Source organism: Tachypleus tridentatus, chromosome 13 (assembly GCF_004210375.1).
Source record: "Tachypleus tridentatus isolate NWPU-2018 chromosome 13, ASM421037v1, whole genome shotgun sequence".
Lineage (NCBI taxonomy): Eukaryota > Metazoa > Arthropoda > Merostomata > Xiphosura > Limulidae > Tachypleus > Tachypleus tridentatus.
The window spans coordinates 61,686,750-61,711,437 of record NC_134837.1 but is presented as its reverse complement, the minus strand read 5'-3'; the positions used below and the strand labels follow the sequence as shown (position 1 = coordinate 61,711,437).

At 32.8% G+C, this 24,688-nt stretch overlaps 1 pseudogene across 1 annotated transcript; it reads right to left on the bottom strand.

Annotated features, from left to right (window-relative positions):
• Positions 1-296: 296 nt before the first annotated feature.
• Positions 297-18,964, bottom strand: LOC143236153 (uncharacterized; annotated as a pseudogene). Its single transcript, XR_013019503.1, has 6 exons — positions 17,131-18,964; positions 12,858-16,958; positions 9,163-9,363; positions 8,232-8,450; positions 7,652-7,730; positions 297-998 (listed from the first exon to the last, which is right to left on the bottom strand). The product of XR_013019503.1 is annotated as an uncharacterized LOC143236153 (transcript).
• Positions 18,965-24,688: the final 5,724 nt, after the last annotated feature.

Sequence of the window (24,688 nt, the reverse complement as noted above, 5' to 3'; positions counted from 1 at the left end):
GTGGAGTTCTTAAAAACCTGTTACGTTTTTAATAAAAGTGTACCAATTTTAATATATAAAACATTATTATATATCAGCACAATCCGAACACTTTTCACATTAAAAACAAGTTGTTTTTTTAAATAATTTTCTCTCTATGGGTATGAATAACACGATTAGTAATTATTAGCATGAACAGCCGCAGCTCGTTTATGCTACCTTTTATATCAACCAACACTTATTTAGCCTTTTCACTTCCAATTACGTAATTCCAAAATGGTGTTAATTCTGTTAATAAAGATTTCTCACAACAAATATTCTTTTTTGATAAAGAAATTTAATTCAGTTCTTTCTTTAAATTCAATTACAGCAATTATATGAAATTCATAAAATAAGATAATGTTAGCATAATTATACTAACAGTGAACGTGCAATTTGGTTTTGCTTACAAGCAAAGAACAGTTTATAGCCGAGGTTATGTATCTTATACATATGATGTGACTGAAAATAAAAATCAACAACAACAGAATTAGTGGGGGTTCAATATAGTTAACAGACATCGATACCGCTATTATTAATGTACTACCAAAGAAACTTATGGGAAAAGTAGCTCTTAGTGATAAGAAAAAACCCTCAGAAAATGAAATAATTCAAAACGTTAAAATATCTTCCAACATGATTAAAAACACAGATGTATTACAATTCACAACGCAATTGATACCAATAATTATACACACTTCTAACGATCCTGAAAAAATATAAACATCATATGTCGTCAATTTATTTTAGTAATAAAAGAAAGTACGATTAACTCTTCGCAGCTACAGGCCCAGATTTGCTGAACAGTGAGGCTGATGTTGGTACACGGCATGTCCACCAGGGAAAATTCTCATACAGAGCCAACAAAGGTGGGATCGACAATTCCAGCAAGTCATGTGATTACAAGTTCCATTCTTTTCAATAGGAGCTTTGCACTGTGTACACAATTTCCTGTGATCGGGTTTTTCTTCCATCCAAATCTGAACGATAAAAAAACAGTTCTCATTTTATTCACATTACAGTTTAAACGCCAAATTCCGGCGAATAAGAAATCAACGGGCCTAAAATTTTTGATAAATGTTCATGTTAACTTAAAAGCTAAATACTAATTTCTTACGTATTGGCATTTAAATCGTACTTTGTAGAACATACTATACGTATAAATAAAGTTTCAGAAATATTTTGTTCTTCACCGTCAAGCCAAACTCAGATGTTATACTACATTTAGAAAGTCCCTTGAACATGTACTCCAGTGGAACAGCAGTGAATATATGAATTTAAAAGGATAAAATCCAGGGATCAATTCTCCAAAGTAGACACAGCAGATAACTCATGGTGGCTTTATTCTAAAACAAACACATGCTTGGAAGTGACTTCTTGCACAATTTCGAAAAGTAGATATGAAACGCTATATTTGCATACCCCTAATTTTTGAATCCCCTATAAATAAATAAAGCACAATTTTTTGAAGCGGAACACATGCAATCAAATTAAATTTTTAATATCACAAATTACGTTTTATTTATATATGTTTAAGCACTGTTTTTTTTAATTTCGCGCAAAGCTACACGAGGGCTATCTGCGCTAGCCGTCCCTAATTTAGTAGTGTAAGACTAGAGGGAAGGTAGCTAATTATCACGACTGAAAGGGTGAGCATGGTGTGACGGGGATTCAAACCCTCGATCATCGGATTACGACTCGAACGCCTTAACCCACCTGGCCATACCAGGCTTAATGTTTAAACATTGTACATTTGGTTTAATATTTCGTACTGTGTATATTACTTTTATTCCACCACTATTAAAACGTGTCTATATATTTTTCTCCATTTTCATGATGTAATAAGTTAACAATGAAATTTACATATTAACAGGAATGAAGAAAGAGTACAAATCATCAAAAGTTTTAATTAACTTAATATCAATTAAATGATAATGTTTTAAATACTGAATTAATGCCCTTCGACAAACACAAACACAAATACTCTGTCGTGTTTCAACTTACTAATGGGCCTATAAAATTGTTACTTACAGGGTTCTAATGGCATATAACACACACAAAAGTCGAAACAAAAATATCATCAATGTTCAAATTAACTCCACTAAATACTATAGGGGATACTCATATATTTAACATAGAACAAATTTGTTGCTTGTAACTGAATGTTCTGTAACGGATTTACCATTATGTTTATTTTAATACCAACGTTTGTTTCAGTTTGATGCATGTAAACGTATATTAACTTAATATCATTTAAATTATAATGTTTTAAATACTGAGTTATTGACGTATATTGTTGGGTGTGTATTGTGCAAGTCCCGTCTGTTCTCTAAATTTGTAGAAGATTCTTAAGAATAACAATCAACAATATTTATTTTACAAAAACGCTAGCGTGTTTTAGAACACCCTTAATCATTCGAGATTATTGCCTATATAAACCGAAGTGCTGAGATGACAGAACAGGATATTATTTGGTCAGCTACAGTCAGTATATCATAACCCTCGGAAGCCATGATTCGCTTATTAATCTAAAAATTATGAATTTGACTAGCAACGTTTATAGAATATTACGAACCGTTCAACTTCAGAGTTAACTTTGGACGTTAGTATTTCTACGAGGACATTAGATATTTTCTTCGGTAAAACAAGAATAGAGCAAGCTAGCACTCATGTCAAGAGAAGGGTGCCTGTATATCAATATAAAATAAACTTGCGCCTTGTTGACCCAGACCGTTGATAAAATATTTAGTTCCAGACCAGATAGAAGACTGAATATTGTTTGTTTGTAACATTTTTTTACATAAATAATTATTTGTGATAATTGTTAATATCAGTTGTATTGTTATTTGTATATTAGAACATATTTGCGTTGAGAAGGAAAATTCTGTGTATCAATATTGTTGGTAAATATTATAAACAATACATATAACACTAAATTAACTTCTAAATTAAAATAAAAATGTCGAGTTATTTTAAACCATAATAGGTAACTAGGTAACATAATAAATTGGAGACTCATCTGAAATAAATTATAATACGTAACAGCTGTAAGAGACAAAAACACAAAATTGATGAAACAAGATGTAGTTTTTGACCTATAAGTAATGTAGAATATTAAAACAAACTGTTAATTTGAGGATTACACTTTTTTGTTATTTTTGTTAAATTATAAAATGTTTCAATTTCTAAGTTAATTCTGTAGATAGGGTAAAAGATAGCAAGGTCAGACTGAAAGATCAGTTAAACTCAAGGGTCTCACAGATCATGAGTGATCCAATATGGCCTCCTCCAATAGACCGGATAGTACATTAGTCCATAACAGAAGAGAGACAGTGGGTTGGTTAATAAGACCCTATTTGTATACATCTACATTTGGTTTGGTAGGATCAAAAGGAATGAGTAAAGTTATTGAGAAGTAGGCCAGGTAGGAAAAACAAACATTATTTGCTTGTTGTTTCAAAAAGGAATAGAAAACAGAAGTGCTTCAAAGTACTAAAACCCTATTCTGTTTCTGCTGGTACGCAAGATAAGTTTGGGTGAAAAAATTCTCCAAACAAACAATACAAAGTAGAAGCTCAACAGAAGTAAGACGGACAACTAAAGGGGTGAGTACTTTGTAACGCAGCAAAACTGACAGTTATGCTCATAAAGGTATCAAGGGAATGCAAGTGCTACATAGTAGTAGAAAGTACATCAGTGAGACTGCATCTGAAGAGAATGTCTAAAAACAATTACAAACACAGAGTGAAAAATAGACGATGGGTTAAAGTATAAGTAGAAGATTTCTTCTATCCTCTAAATCAAACTTGAAAAATAATATGAATAGAGACAGGTGACACCCCCACTGGAAAAGGTTACTGACGTTCTGCTGTTTTCTAAAAGTACTAACAATGACTCATGAATATCTGAAGGTGTTGAGCATAAAGATTCAAGAATCAAACTGTCCAACATATACGTGACATCAGCACCATCATGTGTAAGAAAACATAAGATCAACGATTAAAACAGAACATATCTGAGGGGGTGGGGACATTAGACCAGCAGAAAATTCACAACATGAGCTAGCTAAAAAGGTGAAATGTCCTGAGAAAAGATTTTTTTCTTGTATCATCATGACAAAATGATGGAAATTCTACAAATCAGCATTAATGAAAATCACCAAGGCCACTGATAGTCAAGTCAGAATTAATGGTCTGATACAGCCATCACAGGATCAACAGCACGCTAGAGGCACACTATGTGACTGAGGCCTCCAAAGAAGCTGCAGGACTTCTGATATTGGTACAAAAATATATTGCAGTATTAATCATTAATCTCAGAATTCATAGTAAGTAGAGCAAAATTGAAATATCTTGTGAAAGCAGATTTTATGTAAGTTCTTAGTACATATTGCTGAAAGGGACATTGAAGAATTTTGGGTAAACTTATGTATTCTTTATATTGAAAGCATGGGTATAACTCAAAAATAAAAAGTCGACAGTCTTTAAAAGCTAATAGAGGTAAGTCAATTTGATATTAATCTACCAGTCTTCTGTCTTTAATATCATAAGGAAATTCGCCATTATTCTTATTTTTAAATCAGACTAAAAGCATATAAACTTTTGTGTAATTCTAACTATTGCAGTTCCTAACTTTCATATGATTAGAAACTTAGCAGTCTCTTGACTTTTACAGAGGTGGAGTATGCTATATTAAAACTTATTTTGAGGCCTCATTGCATTGTTACTGTCCACGTTGTCACATCTAGTCGTGCTTTATCTAACATCTGTGCATCTTGACATTAAAGATGCAGTTTAGTTTCATTCCAAACACTCTTTTTTTTCTCAGGCTGCCACATCCAAAATACACCACTCTTTCCTTTATGTTTTCCATTAACTTTCTTATATGGAGTAAAACCTGTCTATGGCGGAATCGAACGGACGTAGCAAAATGTACGGCTTAAGCAAGTTTTACGGCTTAGAAAGTGAACATGCATTACCTTAATTATATGTAATTTTTAAGCGGAACGTTACACTTGCTTGACTCAAGGGAAGTAAGACGTTTGTGAATAAAGTTATTATACTGTTTATGCTATATTTATTAGAATAAAAGTAAATATAGACATTCAATATATATATATATGACTTCACAATTTCTTAATCAAATTTATTTGAAGAAAAGTGTCCAGATTCAACTCTTTTTTTTTTTTAATGGGCTTTCTGTTGCAGTTAAAAGAGAATGCCAATTCTACGGCCTTTTTACTAAGTTCATTTTCACCCTTCATTTTTGCATACAATTTGATAGCGTAAATATAAATTAACACTTGCGATAAAGTAGGAATTTATATTTCCTCACTACCTTTTTTTGGCCCGGCATGGCCTAGCGCGTAAGGCGTGCGACTCGTAATCCGAGGGTCGCGGGTTCGCATCCCCGTCGCGCCAAACATGTTCGCCATCCCAGACGTGGGGGCGTATAATGTTACGGTCAATCCCAATATTCGTTGGTAAAAGAGTAGCCCAAGAGTTGGCGGTGGGTGGTGATGACTAGCTGCCTTCCCTCTAGTCTTACACTGCTAAATTAGGGACGGCTAGCACAGATAGCCCTCGAGTAGCTTTGTGCGAAATTCCCAAAACAAAACAAACATCACTACCTTTTTAAAATTAGGGAAGATAGGAATTTATTTTTTCCGTGAGAATTATTTTGTAGAATTATGCACGTGAAAAGCAAATATGTTTCTACAAATCATGAATCTAATTTAACTGCAAAAATAATGACGGCATAAAAAAGAATAGAATATATTTAACCAATACTTACTGTAACAAAATGTCCGAGAATTTAATATTTAAACAAATTAGTAACTAAACAAGAATTCATTAATAGTAAAAGAAATTATTAATCATATAAGAAATTAATATTCAATCAAAAATATTTTTTCTGTCTTACTCAGGTACTAATCCTACTTGTTGATAGATGAGGTGTGTGAAAAAGTTTTCCGTCCTCATTACGCACGTTTCGCTATATAGAGGGCCTTTTATAAGAGAAATCTTAAGATAATACTGCAACAGTTTGATGTTTCCGCCCAATGCAGTTTCCGATTTAGATATGTTTCACTAAGTGTGTGTGTTTGTCTATATATATAAAAGAATAAAAGCTTCCAGTGCTTATTTAACGTCTGCCGTCTTCACCGGTATACATCTTTGTATGGAACAGTGTGAATACTGAATTTGTCCTCCAGTTGCTTTAGTTAAAATTCAATGGATATGTTATGGAAGCCATTCTGTGTTCACCTGAGGTGTGTTTTTTCTTGATTATGTTGCATTATGCCTGTGATCTTTATGTTTAAAGGCTCATACTTGTTACAAAAACTGTTTTTTTGGTTATGGTTCGTCAAAGTAATCTATGTTCATGTTTTCCACTACAGTTAAGTTAAAGGGATACCTCCATTTTAGAAATTATAAATTCCTGATCTAAATACCTCTGTACATTCTGACTTCGTGAAAATTTTGCATCAGAAAGAAAGGTACATAACCTTCCAAAGAGTGATTAAGTTTTAGTGGTATCTCACTAACTAAAGAGAACAACATAACCTCTAAACCCTACTTATGTGCTTCTTGTCTTCAATGATTTATTTTACGAATTTAATCTAGTGTTTAAAACATAAAACATGATTCACATATTAATTTCTAATGTAAAATATATTTTCTCGATTTATTACAATATCTAAATCTTACATCATAATAAAGTTTGTTTGTTTTTCTATATATAAGTTGTAGTCCATTCATTTCAGTCAGTACAAAATATATCTATGAGGTCATCTAGATTTTATGTATAAATGTCATGCAAAGAAAAACAAACAAACTTTATTATGATGTAAGATTTAGATATTGTAATAAATCGAGAAAATATATTTTACATTAGAAATTAATATATAATATTAACACTGAAGGGTTAAGTAAAATAAAACAAAATCCTGACCTCTGACTAACATTCGTCAGAGGTGTGCATTTGCTGTTTTTAACAGTCCTTCCATTTAATTGTGTTTTAGTTTACTTAACCCTTCAGTATTAATATTCTCATCACACATATTCGATGCATGTGATTTGCTGCTATGTTGCACTTTTCCATTACCTTGTTCAGTCTTTTGCAGTTAAATGTGATAGCCTTAAACTATATATACACACACATTACAACATTAGAATTTAAAAAATAATAATTCAAGTGCTTCTGAATAGCTGATTTTCTTTGTTTTCTTGATGAAGAACAGTCAACTGTTTGAGGCACTTGAGTTTTGAGCTGTTGTTATTTTTTAATTCACTGCACCTTCTGTATGTGATTCTCTTTTGTCACAATACATAAAACATAAATATCATTTATTGGGTGCAGTTAAAACCTGCTTCTGTGCATTATAAATACAAAATCCAAGTTTCTTACTCCAAAATAAATTTAAAGTAAAATATTTGTATCCTAAATTGAATAAATATAGTTTTAATGAGCTGCTCTCAATCTCTTAATGGGAAAAAAAATTATTCAAGATGTGGATTTATGAACATTTTTTTTGTCTGCAATACATCAATGTAATCTTTTTAAGAGCAAGATAAGTACATTAAAATGTGGAAAACTTCATATTTCACCTTCAAATGTAACAAAAACTCACCTTTAAGGAGTAATCTTTATCTACTGAGAGAGCTTTATACAACTCACAAGTCATCCCCCTGTGATTTATTACGTGACAACTGAAAGCATAATAAAATTGCACTTAATGACTTTAAATGATTAATTTTTTACAATTTGTATTGAAAACAAGAATATACAAATTTGAAACCCTTAGTGATGAAAGTAAACATTTGTGGATCATAATTCAATATTATCACTAAGAAAGATAGAAATAAAATAAAATTAGTAGTATATAAATTAAAAAGTATCTAATAAGGTTTGCTTCTGAAACATGTAAAAGACTTTCACAAAGGTCTTTAAAATGAGATATTAATTCAACATTAACATATTTATTGCAGTTAGCTACATCAGGAAAATGGTCAGTACACATGTACGTGTAAGTCTTTGTTCATGAAAATAACGTAAGAAGAGCAGGACACTTATCTAATGACTTTGAAATATTACACACATAACTACTATTTATTTTTTCTTTAAATTTTACTCAAACAATGGGTACCTTCTATGTCACTATTAGAGAAACTATTATTATTTTCATAGGACCAGTAGCTAAAATAACTTGCCTTGCACATATCTCATTTTCACAAACATCACAAATAAATATCTGGTTTGGTGAAACACAATAAACCACAGGGCAATCTGAAGTAGGACAATAGCGATACTTCTCACTGTTACTCTGAACGAGCTCCTTCAAGGCTGCTTCAGTAACATCTTTTCTCAACTTTTTTATTATTGTTAAGAACATGTTTTAAGTCTTCTAAAACAAAAGGTTCTCCACAACCCTACAAAAAGAAAAAAAAAATTTATATATTAGATTGTGTCCATTTTTTCTCCACGTACGATTTTCTCATGCATCTGTTTGTTTTCTTCCGTTTAAAAAAATGATGAGTGGTATTCTGGAAGATTTACATATTTAGTATTAAAACACTTTATCTTGAAGATAAAACAAGCAAAAAGACTAAAAGTATAAATGACTGTCAACTTTCTGTTGTGGGTATGTGTAATAATTTTCTTTTTATTGTTTAAATAAAAGTTTTGCTTGTTTGCTCAAAACTGCAGCTACCTTAGTTACTTAAACAAATACATTAAAAGTAATACTCAGTTCTATTATCTATATCACATGATACTTGTAAATCTTCAAGGAGAATTCTGCCATTATTGCAGAATATTTTTTCTAACACTTCTCGGGAAACTGGTTCCATCTGTGAATATCATACTTACACAATCATTTCACTGGATTTCTTCAGTAGGCCACCGAGATAAGATTATTAAGATCAATATCTGTTTTCTTCTGATATTTTAGTCTAACAATTAAATACTAACCCAATTAATTTAATATTATAAAGAATTGTGTTTAATTTAACTTATGCTTAAAAGTACTTGACATCTTACAAATATTGTTTTTCACCTACATTCTTATTTATTCATGAGACAAAATAAATAATTTCACATTTTTAGCTGAATAAGTTTCCAGAGGATGGTATTATAGCTCACCTCTGATGAACACAAGAATGGAATTTGTTTTGATTCCACCTGCAGTCGTATACATTCTTTACAATACAGATGACCACAGCATTCTAGTCTTTGACCAGTCTTCGGATCTGCTGTGTCTAAGCACACAGGGCACATTTCTTCTGCATCAGTTCTATGTTGTTGTGTCAAAGATGTTTTCAGATGTTCAAGTTCTGATCCAGCCTGTTAACAAAAACAAAAAACAGAATCACAATTATTGGTAATAAAGTTACAAAACTGTCCTCTACTTTCTTCTGCTACATGTTTCAATATGTTAAAATATGTATTTCTCAAAGGTTGTCTCCGTACTTGGGTTTCCAGACATTTCCTTAAGATACATTTTTTATTTATAGATATATCTCTTTCCTTCTCAGGAAAGATTATATCTCCTGACAGTTATAAAGCACCCACCAATTTCTAATTTTATGGAATAAGTTTAACTTTGAAAAGTTGGAGAACTCATACTAAACAGTAGTTAAAGTGTCCTTAAGATACACAAGGTGCAGAAGTTAAATACTGATATGGACTAAATGCTAGGAAAAGTATTTTTTATTCAAGGAATTACGGGGAAATGTTTTGGAGTGCTCTTCTGCAATTTCAAGTATTTCTTTAAGCCACTGATCATTACTTCACTAAGAATCTGGTGCTATAGGATAAAGAATTGGAAAAGGCTGTAAATCCTTCAACCATTTCAGTAGATTTGTATCTTTGGCTTAATAATAATTAAGTAATTTAATTTAATACTCATGGTATGATTATAACACTGACAAATACAAGGCAATGTAAATGAAGAAACAAAGCCCCACAATGCCACCTCCAAAGAAACTTTTACTTTCAACATTTGACTCTTCTATGAAAACAGTATGTCACAATAAGGAAATATGTCCTCCCTGACATTTGCTTGATTTGCTAAGGTGACAAATGGCAAATCAACAACTTACCAGGGCAACATGTAAGGTGAGATTATCAATGTGTGAGCAGAAGGAGACATAACTGTCACTTGTAGCTGCAAGGAAGTGTCAAGATACACTTATTTTACTACAAACAGAGATCTTGTAGCCACTGAAGCCATAGAAATACTAATAAGATTTCACAAATTTTGTCACTAAAATTCATCTACAAGCAGAAAGCAGTGAAAAAGCTCACAGCAGCATGTACACTGTCATTCAAGGCTTTTTTTTTTTTTTTGTGCATGCATGAATGTTTTATTCAAACAAGAATAACTGATCAATGTTGGCAACTATGAACAAACGTTTTATCAAAACAGTGAAGGAAATTCAAGATATAGATGCTAGTGACATCAGAGTTAAGGCTGTGACAGGAAAAGAAGTTATGACTGATCCACAGTTACCTGAAAATAGTCACACCTCTGATGAATATGATGCAGCCTGAAGCCCCTCAAATAATTCCAAAGAACACACAAGATACTTTTCACTTAAGATTGTTGCAATAATTGGCATATATGCAATGTAAAAGTATGATTTTGTTAAGAATATTACCTTGATAATTGTGTTTGGCATATTAATAAACTTTAAAACAGGTGTTGACTAACACTCTTGAGTACAGCAGTACGTTGACTAGTTAAGATCCACTGTCTTGACTAGCAGACATTTTAGAGGATGCTGACTTGGAAGGAAGTATAATCTTGACATTGCAACTATTCTGTTGGAACCATTATTTTGTAGTGAACTGCATAAACATTTTATACAACTACTGATTGAAATTATAAAGGTGGGGTATTTTTTCTTATGCAACTATGTCTCATTTCTTTTCATGGACATTTCATTTGGCATAAGACAACCATTACCATCAGTCATAACAAATGTAACGAACAAGCATGCAGCATTGAAATTACTATACACATGAAAAAGCATTGTTATTGTGTTTTAAAGTTGAAGATGGTTGCTCTGATATTCAGTGATATGACAGTGACTGAACTGACAGTAGACAATACCAGGTGTAAATGTTGTGATTAAAGGTAGCATCAAATCTTTTGATCTTTAAAAAAGGACTTAATTTGGACATTCCCTTTAAGTTTTTTTTCTGAGGCATAGATTAAGTGTAGAGTTATCAGTTTCATAGTCACTTTGTGAAATAATATTCAAATAATATCCATACAAACTGTGGTAAAGTTCTTTTAAACTAGTGACACCACAGACAAAACTGTTACATTGTTTACATGATAACAGATTTAGAATAAAATTATTTTGACATGATTTTATATTTTACTGTAGGAAATTAAGAACTTTCTTCCATGTGTGCATTCATTTCAGTTAACTGTTATTAATGCATAAATATGTATGTGTAAAAAGTAATGTTCCATGTTCTGATCTCTGAAGTCAAAGAGGAAAATGAAGACACACTAGACTAAGCTGAATAATGAAAATAGGGCTGAGAAGTAGAAAGCCACATGACATTGCTGTTTGTGTTTTTTACCAGAAGTGCACTTCATATTTAAGGTACTACTGAGTGCAGTAAACAACTTAATGGATTCAGTGATTCTGGTCAAACAAATTAGTATAGTCACTTTAATGAAAGGTAGTACAGGATACAATGTTGAGAAACAAGTGAACAGCTCAAATAGGAGAGACGAAGAGCATTCAAAACGTTTTTATATTGTTTATGCCACATTTGCTGGGGCAAATTTACTCAAAAGAATATAACATGCTTTGAAACTAGCTTTTAAGACTGAATGAGGTAGATATTCTACAATAAGATAAACTTCCTAGTATTTTAAAGGAAATTGTAAGGCAGTATCTTCATAAAAATAGCTTCTATGTTTACTTATTTGACTTTTTCCCTGTGGTTAATTATAATGCTTTATAGTAAGTGGAAATATCATTGAGAAGCAAGCTTTTCTATTGGGATTGTACCACTTGTTCAAAGCAGATTATGTCTTTTCCAGATGGACCTATGAAGTTAGAATCCAAATCATCGATTCCTTCTGCCAGTATATTGTGCTCTTCATCTTCACATTAAATGAGTGATGTGCATGTGCGTGTACATGGAAAGGGGTGACAGTTTAAGGGTCGGGTATTGTGTCACTTTTCCAAAGGAAGTTTTTTTATGCTTACTCCAGGTGGGTTAATTAAGGTGGAGTCCTATACATCAACTTACTCAAGCAGATTATTGTGACATCTGTAACTGTTCATACAACACAAGTAAATTCAGAGTGTAGAATTTTTTTTCTCTCATATTTCTTAAATGTCATAAAATTATGCAACTTTTAAGAGCTAAGCAACACTGATATTCAAATTCAGCTCGTTCGATAGTACTTACCAACCAAGTTGTATGTTGTACAAGGATGGGGGTAGCAAACCATGCAAAATGAGCAAATATTTAGTTCTTCTCATGACATGAGGTGTTCAAAAAAGATAATTAAGATAAAAGAGCTGTTTCAAGGTGGACATTTAAATCAGTCAGTGTGTTTTTGTGAAGTACTTGAATCTGCCAACAGAGAAACAATGCTATAACAATATAAAAACATTATCTCTCAATTAACAAAATATTTTACATATAGGACCTCCCTTGCCAATTTTTTTTGAAGCTCCTAAAATTTTTGAAGCAGGTTGAAAGCTTGATTTACTTTAATTTAGATTTAGAATATAAAACAACTTAAAGTTAACTATGACCTCATACTTTCACACTGTCAACATATAAAAAAAGCACATTCTCACACTTGTTACAGCATCGGAAGTTCCAGCAACGAGCAATAAACGTTTCTGGAAGTTGATTTCTGCAGACTCTAGACCACAAATATCAATGAAGTGACTTAGGTTGTAACCATAGGTTTTCACAAGCTCTTTTAATAAACCCTTTGGACAATTTTGCTCACTTAATTTGAACTCTGTGAAGTGATATGTCTCCATTGTATCTAGTATTCTCTGTAGTTCACATTTGACTCGGGGTACAAGCTCCTTCAGATCCAAAGATGGAAATAGTCTTTGATCTGTTATCCAAGTGAATATGTGTGTTGGTTCTCCTCTCAATACTTTTAATCACGTTTTGTGATGATGTAAGAAATAGTTTCTCCAACAGGGGCATTCCACTACAATTAATCTGATCACCTTTTATAATTTTTGAGAACAGGTTCTGGGCTCTGTCGAGGTCTTTTAAATTATTTGTTTTGATGACTACTTTTACTTTTTCTTCAGATGTTTTTACAACATCAATACTGATACTATCCTCACTGTCAACAACATCTTTAAAAACAGCAATATCCTCTTTAATAATTGACTGAACAACTTCATAAATTTTAAAACTGCAAAAGATTAAAGAGGTCATTTGTAAGCTAAGTGACATTGGAATGCTTTCTGGTCCAATTTTAGCTTCTCTCCCTAGTCCCCTTACAACTTGTTCCCCATCTGCAGGATTCTTAAAAAAGATTTTAGCTTTCCAGATCACATCCTTCTCCTTTGGCTCTTGCAGCTGTATAGTAATGCTGTTTTTACAAGTGTAGTTACAAAGAATAGAACTCAACTCATTTTCCAATCTTTTACATTCCTGTTTGTCAGAAACATAGGGGTTGTCTCGAATTAAGATAACATCCATATTAAGTTTACCAAAGGCCCTTTGAAGAGACTGGAGAACACTTTCTTTTGTAGCTAACTTTGAAATATTCTGAATGTAAAATGAGTCTGTTCTTTTTTTGTTTATTTGCACTGCCATATTGCCAATCATTAGTCTACCACCAGATAAAAGTCCACAAGCTAAACGGAACTCTTCTGGTGAGGAGAAGTTTACAAAACCAAAACCTTTACACAGTCTTCTTTGCCATAATACATCAAGTACAACTTTGTATTTGCTTCCAAGAGTATGCTCATCAGGAGAAACCAATGGAGTGATAGAAATATCTGGGCAATGTTTTAGCTTATTAAGAGCTTTACTAGCATTTTTGGGGTCATCAAACGTAACATATATTTTTTGTTTACCCTTGGTAATTAACCTATATGAACACAAATTTTCAAGGTTAGTTACGTGACTAATAATATCAGCATTTTTTGCACCATCAGAAATTTTGCTGATGATAATGGTCCTAAAATCATTTGGCATTAATAAACATTTCACCTCTGCACCACTGCCTATTATGATTTTGAATGAAGAACTGCTACAAGAATTGAGAAAGTCAGCAAATGAAATTTCTTGATCTTCTTCTTTAAGTTTTCTCTTGGGTTCCAGTATCATTTCATAAAATAGTTTTTCTACAAGTGAGTGAAACTGGTTGGCTATAAATACCAAAACAATTCCTTTATCCAAACTCCATTCTGTATATATAAAGTCTGTTTTTGTCATACTTTTCACTCTGTTTTTAAACATGTTCATTTTCATTTGTTTCTTCCCAAGAACTTCTCTCAGCATAAGAGTTCTTCCTATTGGTCCAAGCTTTTTTGGTTGAATAGTCATTCCTTTTAATGTCTCAAGATCAATCTGGAGTTTACCTCGTTGAATAAGTTTAGAGATAAGTTCTTCCGAAACTACAGAAATGATTAATGCAAAATCTCTTGTTGTTTTAAAGCGATTACCATACACGATAAACTGTGGCAAATCAGTGTACAAATAATGAATGGAAGAAGATGAATGAATATGGATTTGTTCTTGAGACAATGTAAAATACCCCATTTTTGGATGGCCTGAAAAGATGCAGAGATTGTTGGCAAAACTTTCAAGGATACAACTTTGTAATTTTTCAACAAAATCCAAACTGCTACAGAACTTCTTTTTTACAGTTATGTCAAATTCCGTTTTTATAATTCCAATGCACTCTTCTATTAATTCATTAACAATATTTAATGCCTCATTATTAATGCAATTGGAAACACACCAACTGGGTCTTAGTTTCTTTGGAAAACCAACCCATTCTTTATACACCGAGAGACAAGTTGAAAAATCACCATCACTTTGACAGAACTGAGTTTTTTTCATGTCAGCTTCATTCTTGTTTTCTTCTATCCGAAAAAAAAGACTTTGAGAAACTGTTACCAAACATGCTACTGTAATTGCATCAAAGCAAAACTTATGACTGATTCCTTCTACAATCAGCTTAGACAAAGAAGGATCCAAAGGAAATTTAGCCATATATTTACCAAGAGAGGTTAGTTTGTCATTTTCCACAGCTTGAAGATGTTTGAGATGATTTAAAGCATTCTTAAGGCTAGCTCGTGGAGGGGATTCCACAAAATCAAAAAGCAAAGGATTGCCAGGAACAACTTCCATAATTTTTAATAGTGCTTGGCTTACATTTGTTCTCAATATCTCAGGGACAGCACAAGTATTCATGTTTTCAAAATTATTTTTACTAAACAGACGGAAACACTTTCCAGGTTGTGTTCTACCTGCACGACCTTTCCGCTGTTCAGCTGCACTTTTTGATACAAAACAAACAACAGAAGCACTTGCATTTGTCTTAAGTGAATACTGCATCTCTTTAACCATTCCTGAGTCTATTACATAGGTAATACCATTAATAGTAACAGATGTTTCAGCACAGTTTGTAGCAAAAATTATCTTTCTTTTGTTTGCTGGCGTTGGCTTAAAGACTTTCTGTTGGTCTTCAATATTTTGTTTTCCATGAACCTGTAAACAAAGAAAGTCATCTTTACCTTTATTTTCTTTTACCATTCGTTCCTGGAATAAATTTACTGCCTTTTCTGTCTCAACAGGTGATGTTAGAAATGTGAGAATATCTCCAGGTAAAGGTTCCTTTAGATGAAACTGAAGGGTTTTGTCCACTGCTTCTGTGAGACAGTTCCAACCATCAGTAACATCTGTGTCTTTCCACTCAAGTTCTACAGGAAAAGTTCTGCTGGGTATATTCAGCACAGCTTTATCATGTACACCAAAGTATCTTTTAAAAATTGCTGGATCAATAGTAGCAGAGGTTATGACAACTCTAAGATCCTGTCTACGTGGAAGACAGTGCTTGATGACGCCTAATAGGACATCAGTAAATATGCTTCGTTCATGAGCTTCGTCTATGATAATGCAACCATACTCTGAGAAATCATGATCTTTAACAGCATTGTTTAAAAGTGTGTGATCTGTCATAAATAAGATTCTTGTATCTGTACTTCTTTTGGAATTCATACCAACTTGATATCCCACAACATTTCCTATTGCAAAACCTAGTTGTCCACTCACGTGCTTTGCTAGTGATATAGCTGCTATTTTTCTTGGCTGTGTACAAACAATCTTCTTATTTGGAAACATGCCAGATCGCCATAAATACTGAACAATCTGAGTACTTTTACCAGAGCCAGTTTCTGCTAAAAGTATACTAACCTGTTTCTCATTGATTGTTTTTAATATTTCACTTTTTCTACCATAGATGGGTAAACCTTCTTGGAGAGAACGAACTTCTTGTCCAAGATTTATTTTAATTTCTTTTACGTAATTGTCAATCTTTGTAGCTGAAGAAAGTTCAACACAGCTGACTTCATCTAATTTATTTTTAATGTATTTAGAAAACTCCTCTTCTTGCTCTTTCAACTGCTTTACATTTGCTTCAACAGCAAAAATTTCTTCAGCAGTTTTAGAATATTCAGCAGTGTTTACAGACTGTGGTTTACTATTTAAATAAGCCCTCAATTCTTGGTGTTTTTTCTGGGCATTTCTTACTTCCTTGTTATGGGTCACTAGGATGTCTTCTTTTTTTCTTTGAATGAACTGAAATAAATTAGCAATCTTTGTTGTAATTTCACTTGAAAGAGTATAAGAGTTTTCTTCCTCTTTCTTCACAATACATTTTACTTGAAAATCACATAATCCTTTTTTTATGCATTGTATTCAGAACTGATGCTGCTTTTTTTGCTTTTCTCAAACTTTTAAATCTGCAAAAAAGAATAATACCTTTTTTGTTTGGAGCATCCACAAAATCTAGTGATAGCATTTCTTGTTTTAGATTGTGTTCTAAATAACTCTTCAAGATATCACAATTAACTATTTTTTCCTCACCCTCAACAATAACTGTGGTTTCAGAGGTATTATTCATTTCATTTTTGCCTTTTTGCTTCACATTTTTGCCTTTTTGCAATGTTACTTCTAATGCTTTACTGTTGCTTTCTTTAGTTTTTTCTCCTGACTTCACCTCATTTCTTTTTACCATTGTTGTTTTGAGATCAGTTTTTGAAGACTCTAATGTAGCTTGAACTACATTTCCAAACATTTTCTGTCCATTTAAACGTTTAACAAGTCTGTCTGCAGAAGCAACATTAAAAAACTGAACACAAGCCTCAGACCTTGTGAAAGTTTTCAGTCGGCCATTTGTACCTTTTATTGATTTTGACAGCTCTGCTATCAGCTTTCCATTTTCAATTTCAGTAGGAAGGTTTCTCAGATGCACATAAACAGGATCTTCATTATTTAACTGTCTATCTGGAAGATCCTTTACAAAGTCACAATACTTCAGACACACATTAGGAATGTCCAAGAGTGCTCTTGTAGCCATTTCATTGTGTATCAGCACAACTCTTATACCCAATTTGTACCTAAGAAAGTGCAAGTCAGAAGAAAAATCTGAATCTCCAAATATCAGAACTATACATGATCCTTTACAAGATTTTTTATTTCTACACAACTCTCCAAAATTTCTCAGACTTATTTTGATTTTATTGTCTGATGTATTTTTATCTCTGGAACTTACATGTAAAACTGTTACATGAGAAGCATTAAGTTCCTCCACTAAACCAGTTTTATTACTTAGCTTAGTCACATCACATGCAACCATAACTTCAAATTCAGATAGTCCTTCATAAAGTTTGTTTCTTATCTTGCACACAATATCTGCAGCTGACTTGGATGCAGGAACTGGACAATTTTCAATATCCCAGAAAACTCCAATTGAACCTTGAATTTGTCTGTTCTGATAATGTGTATTAATACTACATAAGTTTTTATTTTCATTTTCTTCATGTTCTATATAAGCCATGTCATCTGACTTAATAGAAACTGATTCACTGTCAGAAGATGCTGAATTTTCACTTTCTGACATACAGCTAGTGTTTTCAGAAGACAATCCTCCGATTTCACTTTCACTGATCACAGATTCTGCATCTGTTTTATCACTATCAATGGATAACTTTTCCACTGGTTTTTGAGACGTTTTAAAACAAAATAAGGGTTGATCTTCTCTAAAGATATTGGTTCCAGAACCAACTTTCTTTTTAACCCATTTCTTTTTTCTATTTCTTTCGGTCTCAGCTGACGATAGTTTCTTTGGAATACTTTCCACATTTCTAGTACTTTGGTTTTGATACCTTTTTCTACTTCTTTGGGAACGAGAATGTTCATTTCTGCCAAATCTGCTGTCACTTTGTCCAGAACAAAATTGTCTTCTGATACAGTTATCACAATAATCTGTCTGAAGACCCTCATTACCAAATACATCTTGACTGAAGTTTCTTCTTTGCTGTGTACCACTACTTCTAGGTTTTAGGGTAATAATTTTGTGATCTGAGTTGTCTTGTCGAATATTCTGACTCTGCTCTGGTAAGACAAAATATCTATCACAAGAATTACTCAATTTAGGAACACTTTTGGTTCTGTTTTGAGTATAATCATCACTCCTTGTCCAGTGTTCTGTATAATGGTGCTTTTTTCCACCATACGTATAACCATTATTAGTAGTACTTTCAGTATTAGAATGAGAGAATTGATACATTTCACCAGTTCTGTTACAGGAATTATTTCTTCTTGGGTTGTAACAATGTTCATAACTTCTTGGTCTTGAATGATGCCGTGGTAGGTGTGACATATTTTCATTTCCTTGTCTTTGAAATCTTCTACTCATATTCAATCACTTAGTTCTGTAAAAATAATAATAAATTGTAATATGTGTATTATAAGTTTAGTGACATCATTTGACAGACCATTAAGTACATTTTATTACTTGTAATTTTACTAAAATTGCACTAACAAAAATACCTTTGTAAATCATAAAATTTTCTGAATTACTGTACGAACATTTTCCATGGCTATTTCACTTTTTGCTTAACATACTAAAAGTTCTACACTGTATAAAGGATACAGTAATTAGTCTCTTTTGCAAAATGTCATGACACTGTACACAGACTAATGTAAAACCAACCATGAACCATCTTATATCATTGATGATATACTTTCCTTACATATGTACTTGATAAATATGCTATGAAGGAATTACTTTACTGAACATGGAAGGATAAGAAATAAAATTCCACAAATGTACAATGAATAATTAAATGAGATAAGCAAGATGTGAAACTGTGACACCTATGTATACAATGCATTTCTATGTTCTCATAACAGTATTTGATAACAATTTGCATTTATTCTGTATAACTTTTCTTATGAGGTATTGTAGCAAATTTTTATTTTGTTCTTACTGATTTTTTCATATGTGTGGGGGAGAAGAGGGGAATGGTTGCAGTTATTGACAGCTTAAGAAATGTCTCGAGATTATTGCCTTGCTATGTTGAGAAGAGAATTACTAGTCACATGGAAAGTGCTTACTACTCTGGGTAAATACAATGTATCTTGTGAACTAATGAGCACTGGACTCTGGTACATAATCTTGAGGTGAACTGATGAACACTAGATTTAGTCTGGTACATAATCTTGAGGTGAACAATGAACACTGGACTTCGTCTGATGCGTAATATTGAAGTGAACTAATGAACACTGGATTTAGTCTGATGCATAATCTTGAGGTGAACTAACAAGCACTAGATTTAGTCTTGTGAATAACCTTAAGGTGAACTAATGAACACTGGACCTAGTAAAATCAACAATTTTTCATTAAAAAAATCAAGTGTATTTCTATTTTATGTTAATCATGATAAAGATTATTCATTTCAAATTCACTCAGTACTTAATCTATTTATTTAATTTATTATTGTTATGGCTCACTTATTCAAATTGAGTTTCTTGATTGAATAGCCAGTTATTAAGCATTCCCACCCCATTGTTGTAAGATTCAGCATTATCTGAATATACCACAGTGAGGATATAAAAGAGAAAATTTTTATATCAAAACTGAAGGATTTCATTTGCATTAATTCTGTTGAAGTCCATCATCTTACCAACAACTGAAGTAACATGAATCATGGGAAGATGGTAAGCCTCTCCTCGCTGGAAAGTATACTACTTATATAGTTATGGAGGAACCTAGATTCATGTAGAACTAATGGACAAGCTGCCCAATGTACCTCACCATTTTGCCCTACTTTAGTAAAGGTATATCATCTGTCAGAGTGGATGTCGAAATCCTTGAGAGTCCATAAAATGCCATGCCAAAGCATAGAGGCCATCCTGTGTGCTTATGGCCAGGAAACCATCAAGGAAAATAACCACAATCACAGTTTCTCATGAATGAGTCTAAACATGTCACTCTTTCAACTTTCAAAGGTACAGAAAAGTAAGATTTAGACCATTTTCTAAAGCATTTCAGGCAAGTAACTGCCTGGAATTTTTAACAATCTGTACAGTGCTTGGTTCTTCGTTTAGATGGCTGGGAACTAGGTTCAATAAAGTGTTTGAATAGGAGCAACTTTAGGATTACCAAACCATCACTGATGAGTTACATAGAAAACAGAGCAATCCAAGTTCAAGTGGGCTAAATTCAAGGCTTGATAGAGGTGTACCATGAAAGGTTTATCTGTTTAGGTGGACCATTTGCACAACTAATATGGTAAAGCTTACCTTGCAAGAGCTCTAGTAAACTGCAATGATATCCCTGAGGATAAGATTGTAGAATGACTTCCCAGTGAAGCAATGTAGCATCACCTGGATGTAAGAGATCTTATCACCCTTACAGAAGCAGTTACTTTCATGGTGCAGTGGCTTCTCCTTGGAAGGACAATCCTTCGTACACATCCATGTCACATCAGGTTCTAACCTAGCCAAGGGTCATTCAACCAATAACACACTCCAGTACTGTCACACAACCACACTGATATCCAGTGAGTAGGCACAGCTATCCCAATCCATCAGTATTTAGATGTCACAATGTATGCTGTCAATGCCTTTGCTAGAACACTCTCCTAGAAAGTAGAACATAGCAGCTGCTTTGTATGTGGAATATTAGGTTACTTTTTGAATAAACTGCCTTCACCTTATCAAACAGTAACTCACACAAAGTTATAAGTTCTGACTTACAGTGCAAAAGGAGCAGGAAAACCAACAGCTGGAAGTCTCTAAGAAATGAAAGACCAAGTTGGGCCTAGCTACCTATTTAAGGAATACATCAAGCAACCTGCACCAAACAGTTGGTCAGGCAACACTTGCACAATTAAAAAAAAGTAGGTTTTGTATGTCTTTCAGAGTACAAGAGTAAGAGATTAAGTTCCTTGCTGATAAAGCAGTGGCAACAACTTTACAAACTACTGGCAGAAAATGCCAAGGTATTTTGGGACTGTATGGCCTATTGGATCAAAAACAAATGATACATCATCACATACAAGCAGGTGACAAAAATCTCATTACACATCTGCCACACAGGCTTCCCTAGAGTATTAAAAATGTAGCTATTGGTAAAGTACTGTTGGTATAAAAGGGTTAAATTATACAGCCTTATGAGAGTACTTAGTTATCTTCAGTGGTAACTGTAAGGAAGGAAGGACGGTATGCCCAGATTCTGCATTGATTTTAGATGGATTAATGTGATAATTAATACTGACCCCTTTGCATTACCTTGAACAGATGAATGTCTGGATGCATAAAAAAACGACCATTTTGTTCAATGTTAGACATTTGTTAGCAAGTTGAGCTGTATGACAGGAAGAGAGCTAAGATTCCTTTCAGCATGAGACATGCTTGTGTGTGTTTTTTGTTATGCAATCCAACATGTATAATATGCTTACCATTTTAACAGTCTATCTGAGTTTACACTGAAGTGGCTGCAATAGAAGTGACTGACCTATGCCAATAAAGCAGTATCCCACATGTAAATATTTAAAGAAATTAACATAATATTCTTGTTGAATAAAAATATTAAGTATGCCAATTTTTACCTATCGGTCAGACAGGTTAAATCTGATGGTTTGCTTCTTGGTTATTATTACAAATGAGTGTAGAAATTGCAGATTAAATCACATCTTAATCGAACCATTCTCTTGAAACTAATGTTTTTACATCATCATTTTAAGCACAACCCTTATGTCACATTTTCATTTCATACATATCCCATGGACAGCTGTTTTTTCTTTATTGTTTTTCCACTGCTTTTTTTTTACTACAGCAAAGAATGTTTTGGAAATTGATTTCCATCTTTAACACTGAAACAAAAGTGTGTAGGTATTCTTTCAAAGGCACCTGATATGGCTTGGTGGTCTGGGCACACAACTTGAACCTAAGGGTCACATGTTTGATTCCCCATCATTGAACAAGCTTGCCAATTTGGTTGTAGGGGCATTATAATATGATGGTCAATCCCACTACTGGTTGGTAAAAGAGTAGCCTAAGAGTTTGTGGTGTTGACTAGCTGCTTTCCTTCTGCTAAATTATGGATGGCCAGCACAAAAAGCACAACAGCAACTTTACACAAAATTCAAACTAAACAAAAACAATCTTTTAAAATGGCTGATGCCAATGAAATGAGATACATATTGGGCTATTTCACTGTAGTTATGTATCATAGTGCACTTGTTTACTTTGTCTACAAAGACTCAAGCATGCAGAATACTGTGCATCTTCCACATTGCACTCAAATGAAGTTTTACTCTGTTCTGGCTATCAAACAGTTATCACATGATTATTTTGTTACTTATGGTTTTCCCTCTTCATTACAGATCTCTCAGAAGCTAGTTTGACATTGCAGAAATTGTTTTTATTACAGAAATTTTTTTAATGGTTTCTTTCCCCTAGCCTTATTTTTCTTCCACATTTTCATTTGCCCAGCAATGAAACCAAGTATGTAACCCTATCTTCAGTTGCTTTGTACTCAATTGTTATGTGAATAGTGAAAACGTGAAAGAACTTATCAGTCACTTAGGCAATAGCATGTAATACAGTCAGCTAGTTTTATAGCCAGAAGATGTGTTAATTCCACCTATACTTCACACTACAAAAGATAAAATGTGCCATAAATATATATGCTAAAGATTTTGATGACATTTGGTAGCATTGTTCTTTTTCTCGTTTCTTTATTAGTTTTGGGTCGTTTAAATTGCAGTTTCACAGAACAAAGATGGAATGTCTAGACTCGGGATGTAGGAAATAACACATGTAGAACAATGACAGTATTATTCTACCAACAGGCAAACCTTGCTAGACAAATGGTAACTTGACAACTTTGCATGCTTTTGCAACTACTGTTTGTAGTTATTATGGAATGCTGCAAGCTTCTAAATAACATGTTCAATGTAATCATTGAGTGCTATGTCAAAAATAATGTACTTCATTACATAAAGAAATTATCATACTGTATTAGAAATGAAACCAAACTAGGTTTTTCTGATCAGTTGCTCTACATGGCCTTTGAAAATCTTTTTTTTGGCACTGATGTACTGATACATTCAAATGTCAAACATGTAGAATTTCAGTAATAAATTAAGAAATCCTTCACAATTCTTATTTCTCTTTCACTAACATTTTTTTCACATTCAGCTGCTGCAAAATATCTTCAGAGACTCTCCATGACAGATATCACCAATAACGAATGTAGTTTGATATGACATAGCAAAGGTTCATACAATTTTGTCAAAGGAGAATTCCATGACTTTATACAATTACAGGCATCATACATATGAACAATCTTAATTTTATTTCTTATAAGGTGTACATCAAATTACACTGTTTGCTCTTTTTCTTCTTCTTTTCTTTACTTATTAATAACGACTATGATTATATAAATATAAGCAAACACAAACTAAAAGCAGACTACACTGTCAAAGAAGGGCCAAACAACATACACAGAAAACTTGTTTGAGGCCCAAGATACTAAACAAATAAGACACTACATTAAACTAAAAAAAACAATAGCAAATAATTATCCATGATTATGATGTTTATGCAAGCGATGAAGCAGGACGTACATTAAAATATTATATATGGAGTAATAACATTTTGCCTTTTTTTAACCATTGTTTATGACTCGATGAATGATTAAATAGAATTAATTTCTACAATGAAGTCATATGACTGATTTTTAGCAAACTATGACACAATATTTTTGTCTGGAAGACTATTATTTATCATGATTGCTTTTTAAAAATGCTATGTTTGAGAAAAACCTATTATTCTTGTTGCATTCTTACTTCACGTCAAGAATGAATGCACAATCACAAAAAGTTTAAACAACTAGTGGCTAACATTGAATAAAGTTTAAATCAAAGTTGTTTCACTGCTGAAATCACATTATTCAATGTATAAAATGTTAGTTTTTTAAATACTGAAGGTCAAAATATGACTAAAAAAGTGTATACCAATCATATGCTCCAACTTTTGGATTCTGTAAGTAAAATGTGTATGACTCTGTTTTCTGAGTTTGAAGTGGAACCTTAATTTACTGTTTATTTTGAAGCACACATAAAAAAAT